General features: G+C 39.9%; 1 protein-coding gene across 1 annotated transcript in view; it reads right to left on the bottom strand.

Moving 5' to 3' along the window:
• Nucleotides 1–13259, bottom strand: part of Pde11 (Phosphodiesterase 11) — a 703554-nt gene that overhangs the window by 587637 nt on the left and 102658 nt on the right. The gene's annotated exons all lie outside the window — the stretch shown is intronic.

Below are 13259 nucleotides of genomic sequence, written 5' to 3'. Positions count from 1 at the left end.
CATACTGTTTGGACCTTAGTGTACAATATCTGAGGATCGTTTTGAGATTTTGGATCTGTTCAGCTGTTGAGCGACCTTTTCTGAACCCTCCTTGGTATTCACCTATTTGATGTTCGACTTGTGCTTCCAAACGCTCCAGGATGGCAAGTGAGAGAATTTTGTAAGTCACGGGTAGCACTGTAGTTGTTGACGTTCTTCATGCTGCCTTTTTTGTGTAATGGATGGATCAAAGCTATTTTCCAATCTTCGGGTAGGGTCTCCTTGTTCCAAATTTCTTCTATTTGCTTTTGCAAGATATCAAGTGATTCCTCTGGGGCATATTTCCATAGTTCTGCTACTACTGAGTCTTCCCCCGGCGCTTTGTTATTTTTGAGACGGGCAATATGGCGCTTGATTTCATCTCTGTCGGGTGGTCTGGAATCTGGGTACCTGAGTAAGGGTTCCGTGGTCTCAATGGCGCTTTGCTGTTTAGAGCAATTAAGTAAATTCTTGAAGTAATCTGTCAGAATACTGCAATTTTCTTCATTTGACGTCGCCAGTGTGCCGTCCTTTCGCTCAAAGCATAGAGATGGTGGTTTATAGCCAGTGAGTTTGCGTTTGAAGGCTCTGTAGTACTCTCTGCTTTCATTCTTCCTAAAGTTTTGTTCTATCTTTTCAATGAGAGATTTTTCGTATTTACGTTTCTCAGTTCGCAACACCCTAGCTGCTTGGGCACGTTGGGTTTTGTAGGTTTCCCAATCATTTTCTGATTTCGTAGAGTAGTACTGTTTCCACGCATTGGAGGACTGATTCGCAGGTACCATTCCACCAGGCATGCTTTTTGCTTCTCTTGATTTCTGCAACGTCTTTGGCGGCCTCAACAAGGAGACTTTTGGCGTTGTTAAAGTCACAGTCATTTGGTCTAGCCTTCTCCTGGAACTCCTAGACCCTTTGCCGAAGTTTATCATTGTCGAAGCGTGTGATATGTTTGGTTGTCTTCCTTGTGTTTGCGGTAATTGGTTTGAATTTGATAAGAGACATATAATGATCTGAGGCTACATTGATGCCTTTCTTTACCTTGACATTCATAATCGCAGGGCTGTTTCTCCTGGAGATTGCAACATGATCAATTTGGAACTCTCCGAGAGCTTGGACGGGAGAACGCCAAGTCATTTGCTTTCTGGGTAGACGGCGAAAGTGGGTGGACATGACCTGCAGGTTGTGATTTTCCCAAATGGACACCGGTCTTTTGCCGTTGGGATTGGTTCTTTTGTGAGCAGGGTAATTTCCTATAACTTTCTTGTACTTCTGTTCACGACCTAGTTGGGCATTGAAGTCACCCTAAAGAAGCTTGACATAGTGTTTGGGGATTTTGTTTAATTTTTCATCCAGTAGGTCCCAGAAATTATCAACTTCGTCTGGATCAGACTTGTTCTTATCGTTTGTAGGAGCATGTGCGTTAACTAGGGCGTAGGTTTTGTTCGCGCATTTAATTGTGAGTATAGACAATCTGTCATTCACAGGTTCGAAATTTGCAACCGATTTTAGGATCTTGGTTCTAACAGCAAACGCGGTTCCAAGCATCACAGCTCCATTGAGGATTCCTCTTTGCGCTTTGCTCTTGAAAAATCGGTAGCCTTCGGATTCAAAAATCTCTTCATCTGGGTACCTTGTTTCCTGTAGGGCCATTATGGATATCTGATTTTCGTGAAGAGCTTTGGTGAGGGTTTTCAGCTTGCCAGTTTGTGTAAGTGAATTTATGTTGAAAGTTGCTAGAAAGGTTTTAGATTTTGGCCTGAGTTTTTGACTCTTCGGGGTACACCGAGACGCTCCGACTCGTCTCTTGCATGATGTCGAGTCTCCCCCAGAATCCGAACAAGACTTGTGCGCCGTGGCGTTCACGACGAGCGATTTATCCGAAGATTTACCCCCTGGGGTATGTTTCTTGAAATGTTGTGCCATCATGCTTTTTGACTTGACTTTGCTTTGGACGGGTACCCATCCTTTTACAACTAGGGTTGTTAGCCCTAGAGGTTGCCTCAAGATGTTTTCTGGCTTCTGGTCATTTACCAGTCTTCGCCATATTCCTGGCAAGGGACCAGTTTTTTTTCACGGTGGTATTTTATTTCCCTACTACCCTCTGACTCTGCTGGCGGCAGAGCCAGCGAGATTCCCCAATTCCAATGGGACGCGCCCGATGGAGGTAACCGGTAAATCCCCACATGGGTATTATTATTATTATTATTATTATTATTATTATTTTTATTATTATTGGATGCGGAAACGAGCAGAAAACTGATCACGCAAAGTTCACTTAGAAGTTGTGCATTTCCTTCTTTGCCAGGCAGCCTTCAATTTTTCTCTCATCGTGGTTTTTTGTTGTTCTGTCCACTTGGCTCCTGTCTTTTTCTTGTGCTTTCTCTCTGACTCTACTTCCCACTTGCTGATTTTCGTTCTGTAGTAGGTTCGGTCGGCGATATCGGCCACTTTGATTCCTGATTTTTCCAGGTCTTCGCGGATTTCCGTTTTCCACCTATTTGTTTTGATGTTTTCTGTTGCCTCAAGTAAGATTCTTGTCGGTCTGTTTTCTGGAAGGTGTTTGATGTGTCCGTAAAATTTCAGGCGTATTTTTCTGATGTCGGCCGCAAGGTTTGAGAGCTCCTCGGTTTTTGTACGACATTGCAGTCGGTATCCTTCGTCAGTCAGTTTTGGGCCGAGAATTTTTCTGATGATATTACGTCCCTCTTTCAGGATGTCTTCGAGTATATATTTTTTTGAGATCCAGTGTTTCACCCGGGCGAGGACTGTCTTCATTTTCTGGATGCGGACCTCGAGGGCCTTCTGTTCTTTTTCTGTTGGTACTACAATTTCTCCGAGATATCGGAACTCAGTTACTTTTTCGATTGTACCACATTCCGTGTTCAAATTTTGGAGGCTGCAGTGATTGCACATGACCTTGGTTTTAAGGAGTTTTGTAGGCCGATTTTTTCTGAGCAATTATTATTATTATTATTATTATTATTATTATTATTATTATTATTATTATTATTATTATTATTATTATTATTATTATTATTATTATTATTATTATTATTATTATTATTTCACATCGTTCTGCTCACTAAGGAGCGCGACTGAATTTATTTAGCAGATGAAGTTGCTTTCTTCTCTTCCCAGAATACGTTCATCCTCTCGCTCTGTTTTCCTTCACTTCTTCCGTTCATGCAGTGGTGGTTTAGAGGGCCCTGGGTTCGATTCCCGGGCGGGTCGGAGATTTTAGCCGTAAATTTTGAATTATCCTAGCTCGGGAGTTGGGTGTTTGTACCGCCCCCAACACCCCTGAAACTCACACAACACACACAACAATATTTTCCAATGCAATAACACGCAGTTTCAAATACACGGCAGATACCACCCACCCTCGTCGGAGGGTCTGCCTTACTAGGGCTGCACCCGGCTAGAAGTAGCCATACGAAGTTAAATTATTAAGAAATATGCAACCAAACAATTAAAGCAAAGTAATCATGCACACTTGCCCTTGTGTGAACACTGGTTTGGGAAGATTGATTTCTATTTTTTAAAGTCTATCCTTGGGCTTTATTTTATTGTCATTAGAAATGTTATTCTTAACAAGAATTGCAGTCTTGTCACGTTGGGATCTACAGAAACTAATTTAATTCTTGGCATGACAATACTGTTTTCCTTTCCAGCACTAGTAATAACTTCCAATTTAATAGATCATTCCATCAAGTCACGAACCACCTTGTGAACTCCATGAACTAAATCAAAGTCCAAGTTCATGTTTCTGATGAGCACACAAATTGCACTAACTTTCGGGATGAGTTTTGTGTGGTGGCATTCCTCAAGTTGTAATGGATTTCAAAAAATCTAGCGGTATGTTTAACCTCTCCACTGAATTGATACAGCAGTACTTTTGGAATCTCCAGGAATTCATTTATTTTGAAATTTCAACTCTGTAAATCAGGTAGCTTTGGAGGACAGATTTGTTTTGCTTTACGTCGCACCGACACAGATAGGTCTTACGGCAACGATAGGATTGGACAGGGCTAGGAGTGTGAAGGAAGCGGTCGTAGCCTTAATTATGGCACATCCCCAGCATTTGCCTGGTATGAAAAGAGGAAACCACGGAAAATCATCTTCAAGGCTGCTGACACTTGGTTTTTTGAAATGTATTGACCTTTGGCTATATTATCATTAAGTGTTCACAGACATCAATATAAACCAATATACACGGAGCAATATAGAACACTTCACAATATATATTACCATACAATCAAGGTTTTACTGACATTTTATTCCAGCTTTAAAGAGTTCGTATCCATAGCCAGTAATTAGCACACATCACATCTTATATACACGTTTATATTATAATACCACACGATTTCAAAAATTTCATCAGTGTTGCTAGAACTTTTAAGTGTTTTATATCCACAAGAAAGGAACATTTTGTTGGAAAGGGAACTCCCAAACGTACCAATGCATTCATGAATTGAATCCTTGGTCCAGGATAATAAGCATATTGGAATGGGATGTGATTCAAGGTGAGCCGGAAATGTTTCATGGTTAAACCACATACGAATTCCAGAAAAGACAGTGGGGTTCGAACTTATTATCTGCCGAATGCAAGGTGATAACTGCGCGCCCCTAACCGCACGGCCAACTCGCTCGGTTATTCGGTTGCCTCCATTTAACCCCCTAAGAAGCGGAATGTTTTTAAAACTCTGTCTTCTTTAACATCTACATCAGAGGTGCTCATGCTGGGCATTCCGTCCCGCGGACGCCCAACAATGCAAGTGGGCGGGAAGGCGATGAGCGTATGCTATTCAGCCACAGTGACGTTGTGGCTACGTCACAGGCCGTGACGGTTGGGCCAAGTTCTAACAGTCACTCTCGATCACTGCTGCGATACCCGAGTTTGAAGTGGAGGTTGAAAATAATGAATGAAGAGGGCAGAAATCTACGTCGTTTTCAATTTACGTTGTAAGAAATAAGTTATTTCCGTTCATTGCAGTTTATCTATTTAGACCAGATACAGTATAGTACGCGAACCTTTTCGTGAGCCCTGAGCTCCATAGTAATGAATGGGAACTAGGGCTCAAGAAAACGTTAGCGTACTATAAAGTGTAAGGCCTACAACCTTACATATTTTTATAATTTACGTAATGAATTACAATTTTAGTTTTAAATTTTAAGAGGTGCTTTAGAAACAATTGTAATATAATATGGAGTTAATGAGGATAAACTGTGGCTTGTGGTTGTTTGGGTTTTAATTATCTGATAAACTCACCAACAATACAGTCATGCTTACCGCTAATAACATCAGTTAGTTTATTTATTTGAAGGCATACTGTATATCTATCTGGGAAATATATTTACATTTAAAATGTAATTATAATTTAATCTTGAATAGTAAATATCTATATTCTCTCTCGTGATGGAACTCTCTCTCGCCATTTAGAGGCTAGCTATTATTACTGGATGTCTGTTAAATTTTAAATAATATTTTCAGATATTCAGTGAACAAGGAATGTCAAACAACACTAGAAAATCAAGCAGGTAAACTTGTTGAATTATGTAATGATATAACATTTTGCTAAGTCAATAACAGAAATTTTACTTTTTAAAATTGGAAACACTGTCATGTCCATCTAAGGAACTGTAAATCGTAGCCTGTACGCTTAAACCCTGTACCTTTGTATATTGTAATATATAACGTGTCCAATAAAACCGAGAAGAGATAGTAAACTTTCAGGGAAGAGAGGAATAAAACAGCTAAGATCATACGATCAGAGAAAAGAAATTATGATAGAAGTAGGTTGGATAAGACAGAAGGTGATTTTCGAAACAACAACACTCGAGAATTTTGCAAAATCTTCAGAGAGGAACTACAGGGATACCAGCCATCAAGTTTGTGTTTCAAGCGGGAGGATGGTAGTGTAGAACGAACAAAAAAAGAAAATTGTCAATTTCTCGCAGATTACTTCAAAACGTTGCTGAATTGTGCAGAACCTGTGAAAAGATTGGATACGAAAAATCTATCTCAGGATAACCAAGAAGAGATCAAGGAAATAATAAATGAACTTAAAAACAACAAAGCACCAAGTGAAGATGGAATTATTGCAGAAATGTGGAAGTTCGGAGGAGAAACTGCAAAAAAAGCAATCTACGTCGTCATAGAAGAAATCTAGAGAGATGAAAAGAACCCCAATGATTGGAAGTGTGCTCTTATACACACACTTCACAAGAAAAGTCTGTGGACGAACATCAATCACTATTGAAGCATCCCTTTACTCCCTATAACATATAAGATACTCTCTAGAGTACTAATGAGAAGAGATGAAGAACAAGCAGACCATCCCACTGGTGAGTGCCAAGCTGGTTATCGAAGAGGAATATCATGCGCAGAACAAATATTTAACCTGAAGAGCATTCTCAGAATAAGAGCTTTGAGAAGCCAGAACACCGTGGTAATATTTGTTGATTTTAAGAAAGCGTATGATTAAATTGACAGGCAGACTCTGTTTAACGTCACAGAGAAATTCGGAATTGATAGGAAAACAAGAATGTTAATAAAACAAACCCTGACAGAAACTTACTCCAGTCAAATTCTTCGGTGAAATTACTGAACCATTTGAAATAAAAACATGAGTCAGTCAAGGGACTGCCTGTCATCAATTCTCTTTAACACTGTTCTAGAAAAAATCATTAGAACCTGTGAAAAAGCCTTGGAAGTGAAAGGAATAACGGGAATACATTTAGGGAGGAAAGGACAGAACTTAGAAATTAGGTGTTTCGCTTTCGCAGATGATCTTGACCTCTTGGCTCACAACCGAGAAAATGCCTAAATTATGCTGAATACTCTACATGAGATCGCTGACGAAACGGGTCTCGAAGTCTCATATGAGAAGACGGAATACATGGAATATTGACATAATGGGAGAGACAATTAGAACTGAGAAATTTCAATATCTAGGGGAATGGACAGAACCCAACGGATTGGATAAAGAGGCGAATAGGGCATGAATTAGAAAACTAAGCTTACAGGTTAATCCAGAACAGATACAACAAAAGAGCAATATCTTACAAGGCGAAACTTAGACACTACAGCACAGTGGTAAAGCCAGAGGGTCTCTACGCTTCAGAGAGCCGGACAATGAATAAAAAAGGTGAACTTCAAAATCTCGAAAGAAAAGGAGAGGAGGATCTTAAGGATACGTCTAGGACCACAGAAAAATGCTGAAGGCAGGTCCGAACCTTCGCAGAGGTGTGCCTGAGTCGGAGTTTACGTACGGTAGGGTGGCCAGTTCCTTTCCGCTCCTCCATTCCCTTACTCCCCACCAACAGCGCGTGGCAGCCCATCCAAATCTTGATCACACCCAATGTTGCTTAACTTCAGAGATCACGGGATCCGGTGTTTCAACACGACTGCGGCCGTTGCCTGATGGGGAGTGGAGGAATAGAAAAAAATATGATCTCTACAAATACACCGAAAAAATCACTGTCACCATGCGAAAGCGATGGCTAAAATTCTATGGGCATCTAGAAAGAATGGGTGAGAAACAGCTAAGAAAATATTCAAGTACATCACTGAACTAAAAAGCTTCGACGAAGTGGGTAGAAGAGGTAAAGAGAGATCCAATAGAAAGTGGACTTAGAATGGATATGATTCACAACATTGCATCCGGGAGATAGTAGGTTCGAATCCCACTATCGGCAGCCCTGAAGATGGTTTTCCGTGGTTTCCCATTTTCACACCAGGCAAATGCTGGGGCTGTACCTTAATTAAGGCCACGGCCGCTTCCTTCCAACTCCTAGGCCTTTCCTATCCCATCGTCGCCATAAGACGTATCTGTGTCGGTGCGCCGTAAAGCCCCTAGCAAAAAAAAAGATTCACAACAGAATAGAATTTAGAAGCCGAGTGGACAGCATCAAAACATTCCAGGAGAAACCACCAAAATGTAGACCCAAACTAGTAATTTCTGAGAAAGAAAGGAAGATTAGAAGTGAAACGATGAAGAGGTTCCTGTGTACACATTTCTAGGTGAAGTATTATACACGTCGTGAGGAATATTTTATTCAAATGAGTGGCTCTTAGCGTTGCCCGAAAGATACTACAGTGAGGTTGCCATACTATACATCGTTTCTCATGTGATGACAGGCAACCCCTGGCGTTCTACCAGTCACAAAAGTACACTCGCTGACTCCATTATTTAAAAGGACTAACCGTTTAGTCAGGGTATTTACTTTTAAATGACCCAGGTGTACATTTTCCTATGACTTTGAATGAATAAATATAAGAAAATAAAACTGACTATTTAAATCGAAAATGTAAGTTCTTTTTTGCGATTTTTGTCCTTTGTTTTTAGTAGTTCAACTCAATCAGCATTTTGCTGAGTAGTGGAAGAGTGCTTCATAGTCACAAGTGAACACCAATGCTCCCTCCCTTTCCTGCAAAGTATGTTCGCTCTCTCACTTCACTGTGACGTACGCTTGCTGCCCGCATTTACGTCACGCCAGCCGGGCCGCACTGGGCTAGCCTCAACGGGCGCCCTGCTGAGCACCTCTGATCTAGAACATAAATATTGAAGACATAAAAGAACAACCATTATGCGAAATGTCCAATTTGTACAGCAAAACATTGTGTAGGAATGAATAAAATTCGATTTTCTGGAAAATAAATTATGTAAAATAAATTTTTATCTCTAATAGCTTTAGAGAAATATTTTTTCATGTATTTTGACGTATGCTTTATCCTTGGTTTCTTTCACGTAAAACCTACTTGACGGAGCGTACTCAAATTTGGCAAGCATACAACCGGAACCTTTGGTTAACATAGAGGCTATTTACAATCACATATCTTAAGGGGTTCCTTCTGGGAAATAAAATGTGAAGCAAGTCATAAGAAAATGTACGCCTGGAACGTTTAAAAGTAAATACCCTGACTAAACGGTTAGTCCTTTTAAATAATGGAGTCAGCGAGTGTATTTTTATGACTGGTAGAACGCTAGGGGTTGCCTGTCATCACATGAGAAACGATGTATAGTATGGCAACCTCACCGTAGTGTCTTTCGGGTAACGCTAAGAGCCACTCATTTGAATAAAATATTACTCATGACGTGTATAATACTTCACCTAGAAATGTGTATACTGTGCAGAATACCGTAGCGAAGCACGGGTACTTTAGTCATATATTATAAATTCACTCAATACTTAAATGTTTCCAATGCCCTAACACTACAATTTACAGTATATTGTGGGTAACAATCATATACAGACAGGTAATTATGAAAGAAGTAATAAATCGTCCGTCCTCAAATGAGGGTGATCGTTCGGATCCGGAATACAATCAGGTTACAAATTCAATTGAATTTACAAACATAAAAAATTGCAAATTTATAAATTTATAAATAATTGTTAATGCTATTTATCGTAGTATATTTTTCGGAGCGGTGAGCGGATGAATGATAATCACGTTGTCAGGTATAGATGAAAATGAATGATGCGTAGAGAGAGTAACTCAGAATCTGCATTACTAATTTTTCTTCGCAGAACGGAACTTTCAAATTTTGAAGTAGGCATGTTTGATGTCTGACTAGGGAGGATGCCTCCTGCTCCGAATAGCAGGCCTCTGACCGTCCCCCGATCGATAGGTATTTTGTACTTTGCTGACAGGCAAGGCAAACATGGCACATAAATACCTTATTTTTCTAAGTCCACATCCTGAGCCTGATTCGAATCTCTTTCAAAGCGAATGGTGGGGTCTAAAACGCTGCTTTACTGCCCTTTCTGTTGATGGCTGTGATGTCAGCACTGTGATTAGAGTCAACGGTAGAGATGCAGTGAACTTCTTCGTAGACCTCTCATCCACGCTGTCTCAAGGCTTGAGAAATCGATGTTCTTACATGTGGTGGCGATTGTTGCACAATAACTCAGTGCTGTGCCAGAATCTCAGCACATATGCAATGGTTTCTGTCTCGTTGCAGCCATTTTTCCATTTGCAGTCATCAGGTAGAAATTTACACAAAATTTACAGAATACCAGAGTCTATTCTTGAACCATCTTGCACTTTTTTCTTTGGAAGTTGTCATAGAACTTCACATCTTGACACATCGAATGGATCACGGTCATCTCTTCGTTAGAAAACGTTAAATATTCTGTAGTTAAACAGAAGGACAATAATAGGTTAAAACCTAAAAATCCAGGCCCTACAAATCACATTTCATTGCATTGCTACCTCTTTAACTCCAGCAGAATTTTTCTGGAAGTTCATAAATAAATGAACCTTGCTCATGAAGTGCTTCTTCGAGACAGAACGACGCTTCAGTTTTAACAAATCGCCCCTGTCTCTCACCGCCTACGCCGTGGGCAGCCAGCAGCGAACATCAAATAAACGACCTTAGCTGATCTAATTGCTATTTTACACTCACCTCTATCACTGTCTCAATTGTATATTTCTTCTAGAGCACACAGAATTTAGAGATGCTAATTTTATACGAAAATACACATTTTCCTTCATTAGAACACAGTCCTCGCGTATTTCTGAGAGACATCACATATTGTTTAAATAAGTAAACACGAGCACTCGGGAACTCTTACGTGGCACGCATTTTATAGGTATAGGAGCATCAGATGGAAGGACTGGGAAGGAGGTGGCTCTAGGCTTAGTTTCAGTTAGAGTGACTTCTATATCACTTGGTCTCACTGTGTTTCTAATCAGTATCACCTGTCAATATACTAAATCTCATTGACAGAATCATAGAAATCCGCACGGCACCACTGTTATATTAATAACTAGCAAATGTACCCGTGCTTCGCTACGGTATTCTACATTGTATTCGAATATCGAAGTAAATACTGTACATGCAGTAAATGCATGTCTCTTGGCGTTATCCGAGAAACAGCATGGGGAGGTCCCTATACGCTGTTTCCAATGTAAAGGGTTTGGTACGGATTTGTGATACAACGGCAGGCTCACTTGCCTACTGCCATTCAAAATCGAGTTGGGAAGTTTACATTATAATTGCAGGCCCCATTGCCTACTGCGCGGTCACAGTCGATATGGGGAGTTTTCGTTACAATGGCAGCCCCCTTTCCTACTTCCAGACAGATAACAGTTGAAGAGATTCTATTATAATGGCAGGCAACTACCCTACTATCAGTCGAAATTGAGTTATGCAGTTATCATTATAATGTCAGGCCCCTTTTCCTACTGCCAGCCAGCTTACTGCCAGTCACACCAAGTTGGTGAGTTTCCATCAAAGTAGCAGGCCACTATGCCTATTACCAGTCACATTTTAGATGAGGACATTTGTTTATAATTGCAGGCACCTTTACCTACTGCCAAACACAATCGGGTAGGGGAGTTTTAAACAAAACTGCATGCTCCCTTGCCTTCTGCAAGTCAAATCGAGAAGTGAACTATTCATTACAATGGTAGGCCTTCCTTACTACTGCCAGTTACACAGGAGTTGGAGAAGGACCCCATTCCTAGTGCCAGTCAAAGTCGGTGTGGGGAGTACTGATTAAAATAGCAGACCCGCCCCTTTCTCGCTACAAATCGACATCAGTGAATATATATAGATTGACATACGAAATTATATGCGTGTTTACAATATTGCAGACCTTCATTTACAGATTAATTGCTGCAAAACGTACGCCATATCGACAAAGGATTGTACCATAAGACGCCGGATTTAGTGGCCTAAATGGCTGGTCCTATGATATCTCATCTATTTTTGGGTCAGATTGAGTTAGAAACGTTGAACAGGGTAAAGTTTTTGTAAGATTATCTCACGTTGCATTACTTTTCGGATAATTACCTGACAGCTACATACATAGCATTTGGCTCGCATATGGCTACTGGGTGGGCCAATTTTCGTGAAGAGTTTGATTTTATATTTCCTGTAAGTGATTGAAAGTATGAATTATGCATGTGAAAAGACCAAATTTACTTAATATCGATTAATAGAGAAAAATCAAACGTAAATGGGATTCGGATACGACAAAAAGTCATAAGATCAAGGTTGTAGATTATTCCAAATTGAACGGAGATTGTGCAATCCGTTATGTAATAGGACTTCCCGAAGGTCTGCACCATCATTAAAATTGCCTCCATATTTCGATATTCTTCGGGGATATAAAGAAAAAATTTAAAGATAATTTTGTCAAATTTCAATTTCCCTTTTTCGTCTGGCAGATTATGCCGCAATTTGGATTTTGGGCGAGGGGGGTAAAAATTAGGACTTTCAGGAAACTAAACCAAGAAAAATGCAGATGGTCATTATTACCCCTTAAACGGGTAGCTGTGCGAAAATTTCGCCAAAATAGTCTATGTACAGGCACGCAGTCGTTACGATTTTATTTATATAGATAGATAAGACCTTTTGGGCTATGTCCGCTGGACTTAACCTGCAAAACTGACCAGTCATGATATCTCCCTTATTAATCCTCCTGACGAAAAAATGCACATGAAAAAAGTTTTAGAGATGGGATTCCATCACGTTTGGTCGATTTCCAATCAGGTTGCTCTTGTACTGTATATTTTGTGGAAGAGTAGGCTAAAGTCACCATTTCGGTTCCCTGTAAACCACCAGTCCATTCCGGGAACATGAAATATTATTGAACTTTAAAACCTACCTTTGGACAGGTGGATGCTAAATATAAAGTTTGGTTCGAATATCTTCAGTAGTTTTCAATTTGTGAGAAATACGCTTTACACGCACCCGCTCTTGAGTTAAGTCCGATGGGACTTGTACCGAAAAATGGTCTGTTAATTATATCTCCCTTATTAATCCTCGTATCGAAATGATGCACATGAGAAAAAGGTTTAGAAATTAATTTCCATTAAGGCAGGTAGATTTAAATTAAGTTTGGTTGTGTATATTTTGTGGGAGTGCAAAAGCACGGTTTCGGTTTCGTATAAACCCCCAGTCAGTTCAGGGATTTAGAAACAATATTTGCGCTAAAACCTACCCAAGGACAGGTGGATTCTAAATGTGAAGTTTGGTGGAAATATATCCAGTAGATTCTACCACTCGCGTATATACGGAGTAATTAAGGAAGAAAATAATACAGTTAAGAAAGTTGAAATTAATAGAAAATAGATTATAAATGAGGACAGCCGGATAACAACAAATATGTAAATGCCAAGTGAATGTTTTGGAAAATCAAATGCCCCTCAATAAGTTATGCTAGTGTGAGTTATGGATATAATAAAGCGGTAACAGAGGAGAAATTTAGGCACAATGATTCTATGGTAA

Source organism: Anabrus simplex, chromosome 1, assembly GCF_040414725.1.
Source record: "Anabrus simplex isolate iqAnaSimp1 chromosome 1, ASM4041472v1, whole genome shotgun sequence".
NCBI lineage: Eukaryota > Metazoa > Arthropoda > Insecta > Orthoptera > Tettigoniidae > Anabrus > Anabrus simplex.
This window is presented reverse-complemented; position numbering and strand designations above follow the sequence as displayed.